We start from the raw sequence: 23,202 nt of genomic DNA, 5'->3' as shown, positions 1-23,202 counted from the left end.
TTTATGCAAATGAGCGTATAGATTCTGTCAGGGAAATCTACTCCAGTAATAGTTCTCTCCATTTCTATCTGCTAAGAGAAAGCAACACATCCTTCAGCACCTGGCACAGGGAGTGCAGCCTTCCTTACCAGGTGTAGTGCCATGGCCACAGGTATGTGTGCATCATAGCATGGCTGGTGGGTGCGGTGACATGCTATGGTGGAGCCAGGATGACCGTCACTGAGCTCCTACTGCTGATGTGTGATTATGGGCACTGCGTGGCTGGCTGGAGTGGTGACATCCTATGGCAGTGTCACAATGACCTTCACTGAGCTCCTACTGACGTGTGACTATGGGCACTGCGTGGCTGGCGTGGTGGCATCCTATGGCGGTGCTATGGTGACTGTCACTGCGCTCCTACTGCTGACATGTGGCTATGGGTGTGGCTGGCGTGATGCCATCCTATTGCGGTGCCACAGTAACCATCACTGAGCTCCTACTGCTGACGTGTGACTATGGGCACTGCATGGCTGGCTGGCATCTACATGTCACCCATGTCCAGTGGTGTTCCAGACATTAGCAGCTGGCTGATGGATTCGGAGATTATAGTTCCATTGAGAACGTATTAGATGCCACTGATGTGTATGCACCACATATTCCAATGGGCACCTACCTGAGGGGGCAGGTTACCGGGAGCACCTGCCCTGCGATGTGTGTACACAATAAGGTAATGCACCTGGTGTTTGGTTGCCGGAGGCAATGACTGGTGATAGTTATCCAGGTGCCCACGTTTAGTGCATGGTGCCCGCAGTTACACAGTCTACCTGGGCAGCAACATAATGGGGTTCCTGACCCCAATTGCTGCACCCAGTATTACACTGCAGGATGTGGTGCCAGCCCTAGGCAAACAAGGAAAATGCTATGCCTGGGGGCCAGCTCTACCACACTGCTCTGTAGGTCACCCGTCGGCGGCTCTTGGGTTGGGGTTTATAGCTGAGGCCTGCAGCGTGCCTGCCAATTACATACCGACCTCAGCGGACAGCGTGGGGGAGATCTTCACAGCAGGATGGCGACGCTGCATTGGGGTGAGAGAGGAGACGACCTGGGCGGCCTGCCACTAACAAATATGGCCGCTGATCCTGGAGGAGGGCTGCTGCGCATGCCCAGATGCAGAAGCTCCTCCTCCCATATGCCTTTGCGGAGTCTGACTCTGTAGTCAGATAGCGACCACTGTAACTATAACAACCGCAGCCTGGGCCGGGGATATGGCGCCTATGTACAGCCACAATTCAGGAAGTAAGTTGTATTAGAATCACGAGGTAATTCGCATATATGTATTATACATACCTCCCAACTGTCCCACTTTCTACAGGAACGTCCCGGTTTTTGAGGACGTTACCGTGTCCAGCGGCGGGAGCAGGGGCAATTGAGAGTCCCCACAGTCGCCCATGAATGTCGCATGCAGCGGCAAAAACAGTGTGGCTTCGCATTAAGCCCGCTGTAAGCAACTGCTTCTAAAGCTAGTCTGGTGCCATGCGATTGCGTCTGTGTTTGTGCATGTGTGACCGAAATATATATATATATATATATATATATATATATATTATATATAGTGTTCACTCTAGGAGTGATAGCGGGCAGGGCTCCGGGTGGCGGACCGTGCACACCGATGTCACAGCTGGGGGCGTGCCCGGGCCACCGACAGCATGAAAGGGGCGTGCCCGGGCCGCCGACATCATGAAAGGGGCGTGCCCGGGTCGTCGACATCATGAAAGGGGCGTGCCCGGGTCGCCGCCGCCATCAAAGGGGCGGGACCGGCCCCTCCGAAGCCGCTGTGCTGCCGGGGAAGCGCCGGGCATCGCCGTCTGTGGCGACGCTGGGCTTCCCCATGAGGGGCGCTGCGAGAGGGGCAGGGTGCTTTTTGCCCTTTAAAATCAGGCAGGGCGCAGCGCCCCACTAAAACAGCCTAGCGGGAACACTATATATATAGTATATTATATACACAGTGCTCGAAGTGGTATGAGCGAGCTGCTGTACAGCGGCGGAGTGGCTTGAGGCGTGCGGCATGTGGGACGGCCGCACACTACGGAGCCCTGCAGTGCCTCCTGGCTGCCTGCTCAACACTTTGCCTAGCTTCACCTGCAGCTTCCTGCCAGTGCCCATCTGCAGCACCTCCTAGTCTGAATTCCTATGTCCCTCCCTGCGTGCCCCAGTCTGTATTCATATCTCCCTCCCTGCGTGCCCCAGTCTGTATTCATATCTCCCTCCCTGCGTGCCCCAGTCTGTAATCCCATGACCCTACCTGCTCGCCCCAGTTTGTAATACTATATCCCCTCTGTGTGCCCCAGTCTGTATTCCTATTTCCTTCCCTGCATGCCCCAGTCTGTAATCCTATGTCACTCCCTGCGTGCCCCAATCTGTATTTCCATGTCCCTTCCTGCGTGCCCCAGTCTGTATTTCCATGTCCCTTCCTGCGTGCCCCAGTCTGTATTTCCATGTCCCTTCCTGCGTGCCCCAGTCTGTGTTCCTATCTTCCTCCCTGCATGCCCCAGTCTATACTCCTATGTCCGTCCCTGCGTGCACCAGTCTGTATTCATATCTACCTCCCTGTGTGCCCCAGTCTGTATTCCTATGTCCCTCCCTGTGTGCCCCAGTTTGTATTCCTATGTCCCTCCCTGAGTGCCCCAATCTGTATTTCCATGTCCCTTCCTGCGTGCCCCAGTCTGTAATCCTATGTCCCTCTCTGCGCGCCCCAGTCTGTACTCCTATGTCCGTCCCTGCGTGCCCCAGTCTGTATTCGTATCTCCCTCCCTGTGTGCCACAGTCTGTATTCATATGTCCCTCCCTGTGTGCCCCAGTCTGTAATCCTATGTCCCTCCCTGTGTGCCCCAATCTGTATTTCCATGTCCCTTCCTGCGTGCCCCAGTCTGTAATCCTATGTCCGTCCCTGCGTGCCCCAGTCTGTATTTGTATCTCCCTCCGTGTGTGCCCCAGTCTGTATTCCTATGTCCCTCCCTGTGTGCCCCAGTCTGTATTCCTATGTCCCTCCCTGTGTGCCCCAATCTGTATTTCCATGTCCCTTCCTGCGTGCCCCAGTCTGTAATCCTATGTCCCTCTCTGCGCGCCCCAGTCTGTAATCCTATGTCCCTCCCTATGTGCCCCAGTCTGTGTTCCTATCTCCCTCCCTGCATGCCCCAGTCTGTACTCCTATGTCCATCCCTGCGTGCCCCAGTCTGTATTCATATCTCCCTCCCTGTGTGCCCCAGTCTGTATTCCTATGTCCCTCCCTGTGTGCCCGGGTCTGTAATCCTCTGTCCCTCCCTGCGCACCACAGTCTGTAATCCTATGTCCCTCCCTGTGTGCCCCAGTTTGTATTCCTATGTCCCTCCCTGAGTGCCCCAATCTGTATTTCCATGTCCCTTCCTGCGTGCCCCAGTCTGTAATCCTATGTCCCTCTCTGCGCGCCCCAGTCTGTACTCCTATGTCCGTCCCTGCGTGCCCCAGTCTGTATTCGTATCTCCCTCCCTGTGTGCCACAGTCTGTATTCATATGTCCCTCCCTGTGTGCCCCAGTCTGTAATCCTATGTCCCTCCCTGTGTGCCCCAATCTGTATTTCCATGTCCCTTCCTGCGTGCCCCAGTCTGTAATCCTATGTCCGTCCCTGCGTGCCCCAGTCTGTATTTGTATCTCCCTCCGTGTGTGCCCCAGTCTGTATTCCTATGTCCCTCCCTGTGTGCCCCAGTCTGTATTCCTATGTCCCTCCCTGTGTGCCCCAATCTGTATTTCCATGTCCCTTCCTGCGTGCCCCAGTCTGTAATCCTATGTCCCTCTCTGCGCGCCCCAGTCTGTAATCCTATGTCCCTCCCTATGTGCCCCAGTCTGTGTTCCTATCTCCCTCCCTGCATGCCCCAGTCTGTACTCCTATGTCCATCCCTGCGTGCCCCAGTCTGTATTCATATCTCCCTCCCTGTGTGCCCCAGTCTGTATTCCTATGTCCCTCCCTGTGTGCCCGGGTCTGTAATCCTCTGTCCCTCCCTGCGCACCACAGTCTGTAATCCTATGTGCCTCCCTGCGTGCCCCATTCTGTGTTCCTATCTCCCTCCCTGCATGCCCCAGTCTGTGTTCCTATCTTTTTCGCTGCATACCCAAGTTTGTAATCCTATGTCCCTCCCTGCGTGCTCCAGTCTGTAATTGTATCTCCCTCCCTGTGTCCCCCAGTCTGTATTCCTATCTCCCTCCCTGCGTCCCCCAGTCTGTATTCCTATCTCCCTCCCTGCGTGCCCCAGTCTGTATTCCTATCTCCCTCCCTGCACGGATGTAACTGCAGGATGGTGCTCGTTAGGCTGGTAATGATGGTGCCCTGGTAATGAGCTATGCAAGCACACGAGACTCTTGAGTAGTAAGCACGGCTGGCACGGAGTGGGCGGTGGGACAGTGGCACTGCTAGCTGTAAATGGCACAGTTCTGCAGAGAATGAATTGTACGGACAGATCTGCTGGGAAAACATCTCCTCTGGCTGAGACCCGAGGGCCTGTCAGGTGGAATTAGTGAGAACAGGGAGCGAGAAGCTGCATCACTTGTGGGGTCGCTGAGGAGTCTTCCTACAAGATGCTCTTCACACCCTCTCACCCCAGGTGCTGCGGCCATTTCTGTCTCTGCGCTGCCTGTGCTGACACACCCAACGCCTGCTTCCAGGAGTCTCGCTGATCTGTGCCCGAAACACTCACAAAGCGTATACGGCCTCCGGAGAAATAAGCCGCACGCAGGATATCTGCAGCTGTTGTGGGGTTTAGCTGCAGAGATCGATCTGGTATGAATGCACCCATTCGATTCTATTTGTAGCCATAATTCGCACATCGTGGAATGTACGAATGCGTAAATTCATCCGTGTTGCCGTTTTCCGAATAGCAAGCTCTGACGAATTCACCATTATGAATGGTTTGACCATCGATAGAACTCGAGACGCACATGGCCATAGAGTTCTATCAGATCTGCAAATTTATGACCATTCCTATCAGCGCATTCGTCCAGGAACTCAGCTTAAAATACGAATGGCAGAGACGGCATCTGAAATTCTGAAATACAGGTGGAAAATTGCCTGGGGTCCTCCTGTATTTAAAAAACCAGCACTGGGCTTTTGGACTTGTCCTGTTTCCAAAAATACGGGGGACAAAAGAAATAGGGGACCCCCATATCTTTTAAACCAGCTCCGGGTACCAACAGTCAGCAGGGTAATGTCTCCAGGGTTGCCACTAGGAATTTTGATTTCCAGTCTGGGTCCCCCTCCCCATCCCCCCCTCCCCCTCTCCCCCCCCCCCCCCCCCCTTCACTTACTGTCTGACTCATCCTGCAGGTCCTGAAGCACAGGCTTCTTCAATGCAGGATGCCGACGGCCAATTAAAATGCAGCACTAGTTGGTGAGCCAATCAGAGCTTGTGTACCGGCAGCTGCTCTGATTGGCTAACGGCACATGAGCTCTGATTGGCTCAAAAGCCAGTGCAGCATTTTAATTGGCCGCCGGCGTACTGCATTGAAGAAGCAAGAGCAGCACAGCGGAGGCAGGGGCTCAAAATGACAGCTGTATATATATATATATATATATATATATATATATATATATATATGGAAACATAGAATGTGACGGCAGATCAGAACCACTTGGCCCATCTAGTCTGCCCCTTTTTTAAACATGTTACCTCAAACCATATTTGATCCTTATTTCTCTGTAAGGATATCAATATGCCTATCCCAAGCATGTTTACATTGTACTACTGTATCTGCCTCTACCACCTCTGATGGGAGCATACCTCCCAACTGTCACGATTACAGCGGGACAGTCCCGATTTTCGGTCCTGTCCCGCTGTCCCACCCGCGGCAGGCATTGTCCCGCTGCGGGGGTGGCAGTTGGGAGACCCCCCAATCTAATAGAGTCTATTCTCGTATAAAAGTGAGGTCGCGGGTAATTAGCATAAGCCGCGCCCTCATTTGCATACGCCCGCCCCCTTTTCAGGCGCAAAGCAGTGTCCCTATTTCTTAAGCACAGAAGTTGGGAGGTATGTGGGAGGCTATTCCACTTATCTACTACTCTTTCTGTGAAGTAATTCTTCCTCACATTTCCCCTGAATCTTCCTCCCTCTAGTGTCAGTGCATGTCCTCGTGTTCTGCTGCTCCTCTTCCTGTGACTAATGTCTCCCACCTGTACCTTCCTCCCCCCAGTGTCAGTGCATGTCCTCGTGTTCTGCTGCTCCTCTTCCTGTGACTAATGTCTCCCAACTGTACCTTCCTCCCTCTAGTGTCAGTGCATGTCCTCGTGTTCTGCTGCTCCTCTTCCTGTGACATATGTCTCCCACCTGTACCTTCCTCCCCCTAGTGTCAGTGCGTGTCCTCGTGTTCTGCTGCTCCTCTTCCTGTGATTAATGTCTCCCACCTGTACCTTCCTCCCTCTAGTGTCAGTGCATGTCCTCGTGTTCTGCTGCTCCTCTTCCTGTGAAGAATGTCTCCCACCTGTACCTTCCTCCCCCTAGTGTCAGTGCATGTCCTCGTGTTCTGCTGCTCCTCTTCCTGTGAAGAATGTCTCCCACCTGTACCTTCCTCCCTCTAGTGTCAGTGCATGTCCTCGTGTTCTGCTGCTCCTCTTCCTGTGAAGAATGTCTCCCACCTGTACCTTCCTCCCCCCAGTGTCAGTGCATGTCCTCGTGTTCTGCTGCTCCTCTTCCTGTGAAGAATGTCTCCCACCTGTACCTTCCTCCCTCTAGTGTCAGTGCATGTCCTCGTGTTCTGCTGCTCCTCTTCCTGTGAAGAATGTCTCCCACCTGTACCTTCCTCCCTCTAGTGTCAGTGCATGTCCTCGTGTTCTGCTGCTCCTCTTCCTGTGACTAATGTCTCCCACCTGTACCTTCCTCCCTCTAGTGTCAGTGCATGTCCTTGTGTTCTGCTGCTCCTCTTCCTGTGAAGAATGTCTCCCACCTGGACCTTCCCCCCTCTAGTGTCAGTGCATGTCCTCGTGTTCTGCGGCTCCTCTTCCTGTGACTAATGTCTCCCACCTGTACCTTCCTCCCTCTATTGTAAGTGCATGTCCCCGTGTTCTGCTGCTCCTCTTCCTGTGACTAATGTCTCCCACCTGTACCTTCCTCCCTCTAGTGTCAGTGCATGTCCTCGTGTTCTGCTGCTCCTCTTCCTGTGAAGAATGTCTCCCACCTGTACCTTCCTCCCCCTAGTGTCAGTGCATGTCCTCGTGTTCTGCTGCTCCTCTTCCTGTGACTAATGTCTCCCACCTGTACCTTCCTCCCTCTAGTGTCAGTGCGTGTCCCCGTGTTCTGCTGCTCCTCTTCCTGTGAAGAATGTCTCCCACCTGTACCTTCCTCCCTCTAGTGTCAGTGCGTGTCCTCGTGTTCTGCTGCTCCTCTTCCTGTGAAGAATGTCTCCCACCTGTACCTTCCTCCCCCTAGTGTCAGTGCATGTCCTCGTGTTCTGCTGCTCCTCTTCCTGTGACTAATGTCTCCCACCTGTACCTTCCTCCCTCTAGTGTAAGTGCATGTCCCCGTGTTCTGCTGCTCCTCTTCCTGTGAAGAATGTCTCCCACCTGTACCTTCCTCCCTCTAGTGTCAGTGCATGTCCTCGTGTTCTGCTGCTCCTCTTCCTGTGAAGAATGTCTCCCACCTGTACCTTCCTCCCCCTAGTGTCAGTGCATGTCCTCGTGTTCTGCTGCTCCTCTTCCTGTGACTAATGTCTCCCACCTGTACCTTCCTCCCTCTAGTGTAAGTGCATGTCCCCGTGTTCTGCTGCTCCTCTTCCTGTGACTAATGTCTCCCACCTGTACCTTCCTCCCTCTAGTGTCAGTGCATGTCCTCGTGTTCTGCTGCTCCTCTTCCTGTGAAGAATGTCTCCCACCTGTACCTTCCTCCCCCTAGTGTCAGTGCATGTCCTCGTGTTCTGCTGCTCCTCTTCCTGTGACTAATGTCTCCCACCTGTACCTTCCTCCCTCTAGTGTCAGTGCGTGTCCTCGTGTTCTGCTGCTCCTCTTCCTGTGAAGAATGTCTCCCACCTGTACCTTCCTCCCTCTAGTGTCAGTGCGTGTCCTCGTGTTCTGCTGCTCCTCTTCCTGTGAAGAATGTCTCCCACCTGTACCTTCCTCCCCCTAGTGTCAGTGCATGTCCTCGTGTTCTGCTGCTCCTCTTCCTGTGACTAATGTCTCCCACCTGTACCTTCCTCCCTCTAGTGTCAGTGCATGTCCTCGTGTTCTGCTGCTCCTCTTCCTGTGAATAATGTCTCCCACCTGTACCTTCCTCCCTCTAGTGTCAGTGCATGTCCTCGTGTTCTGCTGCTCCTCTTCCTGTGACTAATGTATCCCACCTGTACCTTCCTCCCTCTAGTGTCAGTGCATGTCCTCGTGTTCTGCTGCTCCTCTTCCTGTGAAGAATGTCTCCCACCTGTACCTTCCTCCCCCTAGTGTCAGTGCATGTCCTCGTGTTCTGTTGCTCCTCTTCCTGTGACTAATGTCTCCCACCTGTACCTTCCTTCCCCCAGTGTCAGTGCATGTCCTCGTGTTCTGCTGCTCCTCTTCCTGTGAAGAATGTCTCCCACCTGTACCTTCCTCCCCCCCAGTGTCAGTGCATGTCCTCGTGTCCTGCTGCTCCTCTTCCTATGAAGAATGTCTCCCACCTGTACCTTCCTCCCTCTAGTGTCAGTGCATGTCCTCGTGTTCTGCTGCTCCTCTTCCTGTGAATAATGTCTCCCTCCTGTACCTTCCTCCCCCTAGTGTCAGTGCATGTCCTCGTGTTCTGCTGCTCCTCTTCCTGTGACTAATGTCTTCCACCTGTACCTTCCTCCCCCCAGTGTCAGTGCATGTCCTCGTGTCCTGCTGCTCCTCTTCCTGTGAAGAATGTCTCCCACCTGTACCTTCCTCCCTCTAGTGTCAGTGCATATCCTCGTGTTCTGCTGCTCCTCTTCCTGTGACTAATGTATCCCACCTGCACCTTCCTCCCCCCAGTGTCAGTGCATGTCCTCGTGTTCTGCTGCTCCTCTTCCTGTGAAGAATGTCTCCCACCTGTACCTTCCTCCCTCTAGTGTCAGTGCATGTCCTCGTGTCCTGCTGCTCCTCTTCCTGTGAAGAATGTCTCCCACCTGTACCTTCCTCCCTCTAGTGTCAGTGCATGTCCTCGTGTTCTGCTGCTCCTCTTCCTGTGACTAATGTCTCCCACCTGTACCTTCCTCCCTCTAGTGTCAGTGCATGTCCTCGTGTTCTGCTGCTCCTCTTCCTGTGAAGAATGTCTCCCACCTGTACCTTCCTCCCCCTAGTGTCAGTGCATGTCCTCGTGTTCTGCTGCTCCTCTTCCTGTGACTAATGTCTCCCACCTGTACCTTGTTATAACCCCTGATATATGTGAAAGTTTCTATCATGTCCCCCCTTTCCCTTCTCTGCTCTAAACTATACATATTATGATCTTAAGATATATATATATATACTACTGTAGGAGTGTGCCCCGATATATGCACAATAACAGCACAGACATTGAGAATCGGGCTGCTAACAGGGTGACAAAGGCAAAACGATGAAGTAGCCGTTTCCGTGCTGGCGGCGATAGATTATACATTATTCTGCCCATAAATAAGCCAAGGTGGGGACAATAACCGGCAGCTTCATCAGGCCTAATGCTTTAACTGGCACGCTGTGAGTGCTGCAGATCAGTGTATAAATCAGACCTCAGTCACCGGAGTGATGGCAGACCAGAGACTCAGCACATGGACACGTCTGCTGGGTGTCATTGCTCAGCACCAGCTTAGCTTCAGGAAAGGCGCGCACAAGTACGGGTGACGCGGAGTGACGTATTATCCGACGCATCTGCATTTACAAACGGAGACACGTTACAGGGTAGTAACAGGTCGGAACGCCAAAATCTTCATATTATCTAGTGTCTTAGGGACATCCCCGTCATCTGTACATGAAATACAAGGTAGGACAACGCAAGCAATGGCCATGTTGCGCTCCGTCATAGCCCACATATGTATGATGCTGACGCTCTTTTTTTATGATGCGTGGCACCGTGACTTGGAAGCCTATTATAGGGGAATCTCCCCGGTATTATTCCATCATTTTTTTGCTTGCGGGCTTCATTTCAGTGAGAGGAACCGATTATGGATGCCAATCCCGGGGCATTTTTTCAATCCCGGGATTCGGGATTGAAAAATGCTCCATACCGGGATTGGCATCCCTAATAATAAAAAAACACCCTGGCTACTAAATCTGCCTAGCATCAGCTAGGACTCCACAAACTCCTCCCCTAACAATCCTATAGGACGGGAGAAACCACAAGTAACATTCTAATGTTCAATTCCATTCAGCTCTGAGTGTTCTTAGCGTGTTTTAATATGTTTATTTTATCTACATATATTCAGATTAAATAGGAATAATAAACCATAAAGATGTAATATAAGCCTAATGACTCTGGATTGTTAATGTTATAAAGTATTGAAACATGTTTGATCAGGGTTACTAATACATCACAACGTTTCATAGTATTAATATAATCATCAGGATTTTATTTTCATTAACACAAAACAATCGTGAAAAAAAAAAAAATTGTTTAAAAAATAACTTTTCCCGCTCATGACCGCAGCCTATGCAGAGTTAGCCGTAAAAGAAGGCAAGCTCATTTTTCGGGGACCCTTTAGCAAGTAGTATAGGGAGTAGGTGCAAGTGATCACTACTGATGAGGACTAGTAAAACACCAGTTGTGGCTACATCGCAAATCACATAGATCATTGCGACGCGCGTTTCGCTATGCCAAACAGGATTTCATCAGAGGAAGGAATAGTGTGATTAGCCACATCAGAGTGGCAAGAGGCTGAAAATCTTCAGAGTGAATTATGATATTAGCTGTTGTTCATTTGACTCTATTGGTAAAACATAGATCATAACCAGATGCGTTTCGCTATGCTAAACATGACTTCATCAGAGGTAAAATAATGTAACTCCATATGTTCACTGTCCTTGGCAGATTAGTGCAGCACTGAACGAAATCTGTATCCAGGGGCGACACAATTGATGATTTTACAGTGCGCCAATTGTATCGGATGGAATTAAAAAGTATATATTAAAGGTTTCATAGACATATAGTAACATATATTCTTATAGTGCTGTCCAAGCCGCTCGAACCCTCTACACTCTGATTGCGTGTGAGTATCAAAATGATTGTTATTGTGGTCTCCACGTCTGACGCTGCTCCTGACACACGGTATAATGGAATGTCAAGACAAATCCGCAGGAAGGATCAGGAAAGCTTTCTTTCCAGAGCGTATACAACGTGATAAATACATTGCTGATACAAACAACACCATATGGGTATAATATTGATACAGTCTGTAATAGATGTGACAGCTCGCGTGGTGATCCAATGAAATCCCTTTCCGAAAAAGCTTGACGGTAATGTGAGACAAGAAACTGTATTGTAGTTTTGGGAATCACAGCTGGAGAAGTCCCAAGGGCTTTCACCCCAAATTCCAGATGAAAAGAAAAAAGACATCACAACCAAGTATCAGACTGGCCACACTCCACCGTCCAATCTCAGAAGATAGAAACATAGGAAGGATTAAAGTGCAGAACATACGTGTGCGTGACAGTGCATGAGACATGGTTAGTTTCTACTCCATTGTGTTATGTGTATAGACAAGCGTCCCGGTGATCATGGCTTGTACCAGGACAATGGGCATGTTCCAGTCTGCTTAGCATTGGCTATTGTATGGACAATCCCCCCAGTGATCATGGCTTGTACCAGGAATATGGGTATTCTCTGGTCTGTTTGGCCTTGGCTAGTGTATGGGCAAGTACCCCAGTGATCATGGCTTGTACCAGGAATATGGGCATGCTCTGGTCTGCTTGGCCTTGGCTAGTGTATGGGCAAGTACCCCAGTGATCATGGCTTGTACCAGGAATATGGGCATGCACTGGTCTGCTTGGACTTGGCTAGTGTATGGGAAAACCCCCAGTGATCATAGCTTGTACCAGGAATATGGGCATGCTCTGGTCTGCTTGGCCTTGGCTAGTGTATGGGCAAGTACCCCAGTGATCATGGCTTGTACCAGGAATATGGGCATGCACTGGTCTGCTTGGACTTGGCTAGTGTATGGGCAAACCCCCAGTGATCATAGCTTGTACCAGGAATATGGGCATGCTCTGGTCTTCTTGGACTTGGCTAGTGTATGGGCAAACCCCCAGTGATCATAGGTTGTACCAGGACTATGGGCATGCACTGGTCTGCTTGGCCTTGGCTAGTGTATGGGCAAACCCCCAGTGATCATAGGTTGTACCAGGACTATGGGCATGCTCTGGTCTGCTTGGCCTTGGCTAGTGTATGGGCAAGCCCCCAGTGATCATGGCTTCTACCAGGAATATGGGCATGCTCTGGTCTGCTTGGACTTGGCTAGTTTTTGGGCAATTGCCCCCAGTGATCATGGCTTGTATCAGGACTATGGGCATGCACTGGTCTGCTTGGCATTGCCTAGTGTATGGGCAAGCCCTTAGTGATCTTGGCTTGTACCAGGACAATGGGCATGCTCCGGTCTGCTTGGCCTTGGCTAGTAGGTTCCTTCAAGTCAATGGGCACAGTCAAGGTTTTGCTGATAGTAAAGGCTTGTGTAGTATAGGATGCTTTGGTGAAGGAGTTCTGTGTGTGGGAGCAGAACAGAAGAAGCCATCAGGAGTCGCCGTACAATGTTGATGCTCAGATTCTGTTCTGTTGTATAAGCAGTGGCGGATCCAGTGGTGGGGTAGCAGTGCATTCCAAAATTCAAATATGAGAGCCGCACCAGCTGCCATTAAGTCCTGGTCTGCAATGTTTGGTGTTGCAGGGGGTGTGGCTCCCATACTTTCATTTTGCACTGCAGCACCACCTCTGGATTCGCCACTGTGTATGAGGATCGCAAGAAGTACCATATTGATACAACAGAGCTGAGCCACTATGCTGATGGTTGGAAATAATTTCTGGAATGCCATACCAGGGAGAATCACTAAGACAAGGAACGCTTCTGAGCTTAGGGAAGAAGCCATGCTAGATAGGGTGAGGACCATCAGATCATTCATAATTAGGTCAACTGAATGACTGTCAGCCTATCATCCAGATACTGGTAGATCGGGGTCAGGCCACATCGCAATGGCCGGGTAAGAGTTCTGCGATATAGTAAAATGTGCTATCCTGCAGAGCATGCTGGGTGATAAATGCTCAGTAATAGCGTGTTACACAATTCCTGACATCCGCCAGCTGGATCTCATTAAGGCAGCAGAGGACTGAGATAGAGCCAAGTTATCTAAGGAAGAGCTGGAAAAGAAAAAGTATGTTTTAAATTAAAATAAAAAAATAAACACCCCATGTATAACTGTAGTAACAAGTTAAATTAAGGGAAGCAACACAGAGACAAACAGACAGAGGACGGCAACACAAAGACAAACGGACAGAGGACGGCAACACAGAGACACACGGACAGAGGACGGCAACACAGAGACAAACAGACAGAGGACGGCAACACAGAGACAAACAGACAGAGGACGGCAACACAGAGACACACGGACAGAGGACGGCAACGCAAAGACAAACAGACAGAGGATGGCAACACAGAGACACACGGACAGAGGACGGCAACACAGAGACACACGGACAGAGGATGGCAACGCAAAGACAAACAGACAGAGGATGGCAACACAGAGACACACAGATAGAGGAGGGCAACACAGAGACACACGGACAGAGGATGGCAACACAGAGACACACGGACAGAGGATGGCAACGCAAAGACAAACAGACAGAGGACGGCAACACAGAGACAAACAGACAGAGGACGGCAACACAAAGACACACGGACAGAGGACGGCGACACATAGACAAACAGACAGACGACGGCAACACAGAGACACATGGACAGTGGAGGGCAACACAGAGACATACGGACAGAAGACGGCAACACAGAGACATGCGGACAGAGTAGGGCAACACAGAGACACACGGACAGAGGAGGGCAACACGAAGACAAACTGACAGAGGGCGGCAACACAGAGACAAACGGAGAGAGGACAGCAACACAGAGACACACAGACAGAGGGCGGCAACACAGAGACAAACGGACAGAGGACGGCAACAAAGAGACGTACGGACAGAGGGCGGCAACACAGAGACAAACGGACAGAGGACGGCAACACAGAGACACACAGACAGAGGGCGGCAACACAGAGACAAACGGACAGAGGACGGCAACACAGAGACAAACGGACAGAGGACGGCAACACAGAGACAAACGGACAGAGGACGGCAATACAGAGACAAACGGACAGAGGGCAGCAGCACAGAGACACGCTGTGAGAGGGCAGCAGCACAGAGACACGCGGTGAGAGCAGCAGCACAGAGACACGCGGTTAGAGGGCAGCAGCACAGAGACACGTGGTGAGAGGGCAGCAGCACAGAGACGTGGTGAGAGGGCAGAAGCACAGAGACACGTGGTGAGAGGGCGGCAGCACAGACATACGAGGTTAGAGGGCAGCAGCATAGAGACACGCGATTAGAGGGCAGCAGCACAGAGACACGTGGTTAGAGGGCAGCAGCACAGAGACACGCGGTGAGAGGGCAGCAGCACAGAGACACTCGGTTAGAGGGCAGCAGCACAGAGACACGTGGTTAGAGGGCAGCAGCACAGAGACACGCGGTGAGAGGGCAGCAGCACAGAGACACTCGGTTAGAGGGCAGCAGCACAGAGACACGCGGTGAGAGGGCAGCAGCCCAGAGACACGCGGTTAGAGGGCAGCAGCCCAGAGACACGCGGTGAGAGGGCAGCAGCACAGAGACATGCGGTGACAGGGCAGCAGCCCAGAGACACTCGGTTAGAGGGCAGCAGCCCAGAGACACGCGGTGAGAGGGCAGCAGCCCAGAGACACGCGGTGAGAGGGCAGCAGCCCAGAGACACGCGGTTAGAGGGCAGCAGCCCAGAGACACGCGGTGACAGGGCAGCAGCACAGAGACATGCGGTGACAGGGCAGCAGCCCAGAGACACTCGGTTAGAGGGCAGCAGCCCAGAGACACGCGGTGAGAGGGCAGCAGCCCAGAGACACTCGGTTAGAGGGCAGCAGCCCAGAGACACGCGGTGAGAGGGCAGCAGCACAGAGACATGCGGTGACAGGGCAGCAGCCCAGAGACACTCGGTTAGAGGGCAGCAGCCCAGAGACACGCGGTGAGAGGGCAGCAGCCCAGAGACACATTTGGTTAGAGGGCAGCAGCCCAGAGACACGCGGTGAGAGGGCAGCAGCACAGAGACACGTGGTTAGAGGGCAGCAGCACAGAGACACGCAGTTAAGCTGTGTACACACGGGGGCGATAGGGGCTTAAATCGCTGGGAATATGGTAGCTGGCGACCATATTGCCAGTAATGGGAGTGTGCCCCGGCGATAAATCCCCGGGTGCGCGCTCCCGTTTTCAGCCCCATTCTAATCATTGGTCGACCAGCTGATTACCTTTGCGGCTCCGCCCAGCAGAGGTCCCATCTCTGGTCGCTGATGAAAAGGAGAAACTGAGCAATATATCTCCCCGTGTGTACGGGGCTTTAGAATATCCTGTAATCACCTCAGATGGGTTCTAGCTCAGGTACTGGGGCTGCAGACATCTACATTATAAGTGACCTTTATTTACAGAGCATTTTATTAGAATCATAGCGTAAGAATACATTACCTTATAATGAGGTTACATTTATTTTCCCTTACTGTGGAAGAACCCCCCCCCCAGCCCCCTCCCCCAATTCAGAGGGCCTTATTCTAGTTGCTTCGCAACCAGAATGCGTTCGATGGTGGCGCTGTGCACATGCGCAGGACATCGGGCGTGGGGCGGCTTCATTACCAATGGATATTGTCATGCTAATGAGGCGGTGACGCAGGTGTGGGGGGCGGGCTGGTGACATCACCGGGTGTCAGCTGCCCGCCCATTTCCTTCCCAGCGTGCACGCATATGTAAGTAACTTGAAAGTCACTTTTATATTAGTGTACCTCAGGGTTGCCTACCCTCCCGGAATGGCTGGGAGTCTCCCAAAAATCGGGTCCCCCTTCCGGCCCCCCGGACAGGTGGGCAACCCCTACCGGATTCAGGGGGAACCCCACTGCACTCCCCAATTGCGGCTGCCTTCCCCCCACGTTGCCATTTAAATGGGGGGGGGGGCATTGTGCATGCTGGGGGCAGGGCTTAATGATGCCATGCCCAAGCCCCGCCCCCAGAACTGCTGCTGAAAGTCGGCAACCCTGATGCACCTTCTACAGAGGTTCCTCCAGCCAACCATTCTCAAGGCAGGGTTTGTGGACTCGCAAGGCTGCAAATTCACATCCTTGTGAATCAAACAGAATAACCCCCAGAATCTGCTGTCATTTCATCTACCTGTCCCCACTTATATACACAATGGGTGTGGCCTCGATGCTCATCCTCATCGCTCTGATTAGTTACAGGCCGCTCTCTGATTCGTTACAGGCCGCACTCTGGTTCACTACAGGCCGCTCTCTGATTCGTTACAGGCCGCACTCTGATTAATTACAGGCCGCTCTCTGATTCGTTACAGGCCGCACTCTGATTCATTACAGGCCGCACTCTGATTCATTACAGGCCGCACTCTGGTTCATTACAGGCCGCACTCTGATTCATTACAGGCCGCACTCTGGTTCATTACAGGCCGCACTCTGATTAATTACAGGCCGCTCTCTGGTTCATTACAGGCCGCACTCTGATTCGTTACAGGCCGCTCTCTGGTTCATTACAGGCCGCACTCTGATTCGTTACAGGCCGCACTCTGATTCATTACAGGCCGCACTCTGGTTCCTTACAGGCCTCACTCTGGTTCATTACAGGCCGCTCTCTGGTTCATTACAGGCCGCACTCTGATTCGTTACAGGCCGCACTCTGATTCCTTACAGGCCGCACTCTGGTTCCTTACAGGCCGCACTCTGGTTCATTACAGGCCTCACTCTGATTAATTACAGGCCGCTCTCTGGTTCATTACAGGCCGCACTCTGATTCGTTACAGGCCGCACTCTGATTCATTACAGGCCGCACTCTGGTTCCTTACAGGCCGCACTCTGGTTCATTACAGGCCGCTCTCTGGTTCATTACAGGCCGCACTCTGATTCGTTACAGGCCGCACTCTGATTCCTTACAGGCCGCACTCTGGTTCCTTACAGGCCGCACTCTGGTTCCTTACAGGCCGCACTCTGGTTCATTACAAGCCACACTCTGATTCATTACAGGCCGCTCTCTGGTTCATTACAGGCCGCACTCTGATTACTTACAGGCCGCACTCTGGTTCGTTACAGGCCGCACTCTGGTTCGTTACAGGTCGCACTCTGGTTCCTTACAGGCCGCTCTCTGGTTCCTTACAGGCCGCACTCTGATTCGTTACAGGCCGCACTCTGGTTCATTACAGGCCGCACTCTGGTTCATTACAGGCCGCTCTCTGGTTCATTACAGGCCGCTCTCTGGTTCATTACAGGCCGCTCTCTGGTCCATTATAGGCCGCACTCTGGTTCATTATAGGCCGCACTCTGGTTCGTTACAGGCCGCACTCTGGTTCATTACAGGCCGCACTCTGATTCATTACAGGATGCACTCTGATTAGTTACAGGCCGCACTCTGGTTCATTACAAGCCACACTCTGATTCATTACAGGCCGCTCTCTGGTTCATTACAGGCCGCACTCTGATTACTTACAGGCCGCACTCTGGTTCGTTACAGGCCGCACTCTGGTTCCTTACAGGCCGCACTCTGGTTCCTTACAAGCCACACTCTGATTCATTACAGGCCGCTCTCTGGTTCATTACAGGCCGCACTCTGATTACTTACAGGCCGCACTCTGGTTCGTTACAGGTCGCACTCTGGTTCCTTACAGGCCGCACTCTGGTTCCTTACAGGCCGCACTCTGATTCGTTACAGGCCGCTCTCTGGTTCATTACAGGCCACACTCTGATTCATTACAGGCCGCTCTCTGGTTCATTACAGGCCGCACTCTGATTACTTACAGGCCGCACTCTGGTTCGTTACAGGCCGCACTCTGGTTCCTTACAGGCCGCACTCTGGTTCCTTACAAGCCACACTCTGATTCATTACAGGCCGCTCTCTGGTTCATTACAGGCCGCACTCTGATTACTTACAGGCCGCACTCTGGTTCGTTACAGGTCGCACTCTGGTTCCTTACAGGCCGCACTCTGGTTCCTTACAGGCCGCACTCTGATTCGTTACAGGCCGCTCTCTGGTTCATTACAGGCCGCTCTCTGGTCCATTATAGGCCGCACTCTGGTTCATTATAGGCCGCACTCTGGTTCGTTACAGGCCGCACTCTGGTTCATTACAGGCCGCACTCTGATTCATTACAGGATGCACTCTGATTAGTTACAGGCCGCACTCTGGTTCATTACAAGCCACACTCTGATTCATTACAGGCCGCTCTCTGGTTCATTACAGGCCGCACTCTGATTACTTACAGGCCGCACTCTGGTTCGTTACAGGCCGCACTCTGGTTCCTTACAGGCCGCACTCTGGTTCCTTACAGGCCGCTCTCTGATTCGTTACAGGCCGCACTCTGGTTCATTACAGGCCGCACTCTGGTTCATTACAGGCCGCTCTCTGGTTCATTACAGGCCGCTCTCTGGTTCATTACAGGCCGCTCTGGTTCATTACAGGATGCACTCTAATTAGTTACAGGTCGCTCTCTGGTTCATTACAGGCCGCACTCTGGTGCATTACAGGCCGCACTCTGGTTCATTACAGGCCGCACTCTGGTGCATTACAGGCCGCACTCTGGTTCGTTACAGGCCGCACTCTGATTCTTTACAGGCCGCTCTCTTTTTCATTACAGGCCGCTCTGGTTCATTACAGGATGCACTCTAATTAGTTACAGGTCGCTCTCTGGTTCGTTACAGGCCGCTCTCTGGTTCATTACAGGCCGCACTCTGGTTCATTACAGGCCGCTCTCTGGTTCATTACAGGCCGCTCTCTGGTTCATTACAGGCCGCACTCTGGTTCGTTACAGGCCGCACTCTGATTCTTTACAGGCCGCTCTCTTTTTCATTACAGGCCGCTCTGGTTCATTACAGGATGCACTCTAATTAGTTACAGGTCGCTCTCTGGTTCGTTACAGGCCGCTCTCTGGTTCATTACAGGCCGCACTCTGGTGCATTACAGGCCGCACTCTGGTTCGTTACAGGCCGCACTCTGATTCATTACAGGCCGCTCTCTGGTTCATTACAGGCCGCACTCTGATTAGTTACAGGCCACACTCTGGTTCATTACAGGCCGCACTCTGGTTCGTTACAGGCCGCACTCTGATTCTTTACAGGCCGCTCTCTTTTTCATTACAGGCCGCTCTGGTTCATTACAGGATGCACTCTAATTAGTTACAGGTCGCTCTCTGGTTCGTTACAGGCCGCTCTCTGGTTCATTACAGGCCGCACTCTGGTGCATTACAGGCCGCACTCTGGTTCGTTACAGGCCGCACTCTGATTCATTACAGGCCGCTCTCTGGTTCATTACAGGCCGCACTCTGATTAGTTACAGGCCACACTCTGGTTCATTACAGGCCGCACTCTGATTAGTTACAGGCCACACTCTGGTTCATTACAGGCCGCTCTCTGATTCATTACAGGCCGCACTCTGATTCGTTACAGGCCGCTCTCTGGTTCATTACAGGCCGCACTCTGGTTCATTACAGGCCGCACTCTGGTTCATTACAGGCCGCTCTCTGGTTCATTACAGGCCGCTCTCTGGTTCATTACAGGCCGCACTCTGATTCGTTACAGGTAGGGTGACCAACTCATCCCTTTAATCCGGGACACATATTAATTACACAGGTTCTGTGGCTGGCTTTCACCTGGTTTTAAACTGCCACACCTCAAGACTCCATTTCACCTGGTTTTAAACTGCCACAGAACCTGTGTAATTAATATGTGTCCCAGATTAAAGGGATGAGTTGGTAACCCTAGTTACAGGCCACTCTCTGGTTCATTACAGGCCACACTCTGGTTTGTTACAGGATGCACTCTGATTAGTTACAGGCCGCTCTCTGGTTCATTACAGGCCGCACTCTGATTCGTTACAGGCCGCACTCTGATTCTTTACAGGCCGCTTTTTGGTTCATTACAGGCCGCTCTGGTTCATTACAGGATGCACTCTGATTAGTTACAGGCCGCCCTCTGGTTCATTACAGGCCGCACTCTGATTAGTTACAGGCCGCTCTCTGATTATTCTAAGAAATGAGAGTCATCGTCCAGTGATAACCACTTCTGCCAGCCTTCTGCCTGTCTGAGGATCCAGGTGCATAGAAGTCTCCTGTAGCCACAGTCACCCAAAGTGCTAGCCCACGGGTAACATCCACAGCAAGTTGTGCCGGAAAAAAATTGAGCGTTTTCACATTGTCTTATCGGACTTATTATCACATATTACGACCGGAAAATCCCTGTTTTTAGTTTGATAATACACATGATCCACAGGGGTGAAGGGAACCAGGGGGCATAGGCAGTGGTGAGTGGCAACTGCGGGTAGAATTATGATATTGCTGGGCAGCAGGGACTGTGGTCATTGTGCCAGACTGTCCTCTGCTTCTCCTGTATCTTAAGCTGAGTACACACCTATGGATTTATCTGTCCAATTATGGGGGCATATGACAACAACTTGACCCCTTAGGTAATTTTGAGGTTATGCCATGTTGACCATTTGGTCATTGTGACTGGGTGACTGGTCATTGTGCAGCACTTGGAAGCGGATAGTTGATCGTCTTATGTCTCCATACAAGATGCGACCCAGGCACCATGTCAGTAAGAAGAATTCACACTAATGCATGGGGCCTTTAAGCTTATCCTGAGTCAGATAACCTGGACCAATCTGTTTACACTGCACCGTTACCCAGGTCGGACAATGGTCGCTACCCTGGGCAGATTCTCAGACCACTGGACCCAGGTTAGATTTCAAGAACCCTTTTACACCAAGCTGTGACCTGGATAGACCAGGCAATAACCTGGGTTACTGCGGCAGTGGGAAAGTATAGTATTATAGTGTCTATCAAGCATAACTCTCTGTGCACATGTTACATCTGCCCACCTGCAGCGCAGCATGGTGATACCCAGGTACTTTCTTTATGTCTCTGCTTTGCTTCTAACTTACAGTCAGACCCGTATTTCCTGGCACTTACAGAAAGAACCACATTTCTACGTGTTGGCACCCGTTACTCAGCAAAAGGAACCCGCTATAAATCAGGGCCCCGGGACCGGAGGCTGTGACAGTTCCTCTGCTGGAACAGGTTACTGTATTAGGAGCATGGAAACACATTTTTTGGAAACAAATGCACCTTCCAGGCTGCGGTTAGAAGGGGAAATGCCATCTTTGTTGTGTACGTCATGTATGTGTGTGTGTGCGTGTGTCATTCAGAGCCATAAATAGACTTTTTGGTGTCCTTTATAGAATCTAGTATAGAGTCTTTATACTACATGCATGCACTTAATTTCAGAGCTCTTTGTTATTCAGCTACAAAATACTTTATTAAATAACACATTTCAATATGCTGCCCTGTTTAGGATTCAGACCCATAACCTGTAGCATTCCAGTTAAACACCTTACTCAATTACCTATTTCACCCTGTATAGAAACTATAAGATTTCTATCTATATGAATCTATGTATATTTTGTAAAGACAGTGATAACATCACAGAGCTCGCAGGCAATAAGCTGTGGTCTGCGATAGTAACAACATCACAGAGTGCAGGCAATAAGCTGTGGTCTGCGATAGTAATGACATCACAGAGGGCAGGCAATAAGCTGTGGTCTGCGATAGTAATGACATCACAGAGTGCAGGCAATAAGCTGTGGTCTGCAATAGTAACAACATCACAGAGTGCAGGCAATAAGATGTGGTCTGCGATAGTAATGACATCACAGAGGGCAGGCAATAAGCTGTGGTCTGCGATAGTAATGACATCACAGAGGGCAGGCAATAAGCTGTGGTCTGCGATAATAAAAACATCACAGAGTGCAGGCAATAAGATGTGGTCTGCAATAGTAATGACATCACAGAGTGCAGGCAATAAGCTGTGGTCTGCAATAGTAATGACATCACAGAGGGCAGGCAATAAAATGTGTTCTACGATAGTAGCGACATCACAGAGTGCAGGCAAAAAGCTGTGTTCTGCAATAGTAACGACATCACAGAGTGCAGGCAATAATATGTGGTCTGCAATAGTAACGACATCACAGAGTGCAGGCAATAAGATGTGCTCTACGATAGTAGCAACATCACAGAGTGCAGACAATATGCTGTGGTCTGCGATAGTAACGACATCACAGAGCTTGAAGGCAATAAGATGTGGTCTGCAATAGTAATGACATCACAGAGTGCAGGCAATAAGATGTGGTCTGCGATAGTAATGACATCACAGAGTGCAGACAATAAGCTGTGTTCTGCAATAGTAATGACATCACAGAGTGCAGACAATAAGCTGTGTTCTGCAATAGTAATGACATCACAGAGTGCAGGCAATAAGCTGTGTTCTGCAATAGTAACGACATCACAGAGTGCAGGCAATAAGATGTGGTCTGCGATAGTAACGACATCACAGAGTGCAGGCAATAAGCTGTGTTCTGCAATAGCTAAGACATCACAGAGAACAGGCAATAAGCTGTGTTCTGCAATAGTAATGACATCACAGAGTGCAGGCAATAAGATGTGCTCTATGATAGTAACAACATCACAGAGTGCAGGCAAAAAGCTGTGTTCTGCGATAATAACGCCATCACAGATTGCAGGCAATAAGATGTGTTCTGCTATAGTAAAGACAACACAGAGTGCAAGCAATAAGCTGTGTTCTGCGATAGTAACGACATCACAGAGTGCAGGTAATAAGATTTGGACTACGATATGAACGACATCAGAGAGTGCAGGCAATAAACTGTGGTCTGGGATAGTAACGCCATTACAGAGTGCAGGCAATATGCTGTGGTCTGCGATAGTAACGCCATCACAGATTGCAGGCAATAAGATGTGCTCTAGGATAGTAAGGACATCACAGAGTGCAGGCAATAAGATGTGTTCTGCAATAGTAAAGACAACACAGAGTGCAGGCAATAAGATGTGGACTGCGATAGTAACGGCATCACAGAGTGCAGGCAATAAGCAGTGGTCTGCGATAGTAACGACATCACAAAGTGCAGGCAATAAGCTGTGGTCTGCGAT

At 51.1% G+C, this 23,202-nt stretch overlaps 1 long non-coding RNA gene across 2 annotated transcripts in view; it reads left to right on the top strand.

Moving 5' to 3' along the window:
• Positions 1-1,192: 1,192 nt before the first annotated feature.
• The window catches only part of LOC146042206 (uncharacterized), a 45,964-nt gene continuing 23,954 nt past the window's right edge, over positions 1,193-23,202 (top strand). The window contains exons 1-2 of one of the 2 annotated variants that reach the window (XR_014463793.1): positions 1,193-1,275; positions 21,143-21,276. This is a non-coding gene — a long non-coding RNA (uncharacterized LOC146042206). Of the gene's footprint in view, positions 1,276-21,142; positions 21,367-23,202 lie in introns of both variants that reach the window. The other variant, XR_014463792.1, reaches the window with a different exon arrangement.

This window comes from Crinia signifera, chromosome 19 (assembly GCF_055691185.1).
Source record: "Crinia signifera chromosome 19, ASM5569118v1, whole genome shotgun sequence".
Lineage (NCBI taxonomy): Eukaryota > Metazoa > Chordata > Amphibia > Anura > Myobatrachidae > Crinia > Crinia signifera.
The sequence above is the reverse complement of the archived record's forward strand: the minus strand, read 5'-3'. Positions and strand labels throughout refer to the sequence as shown.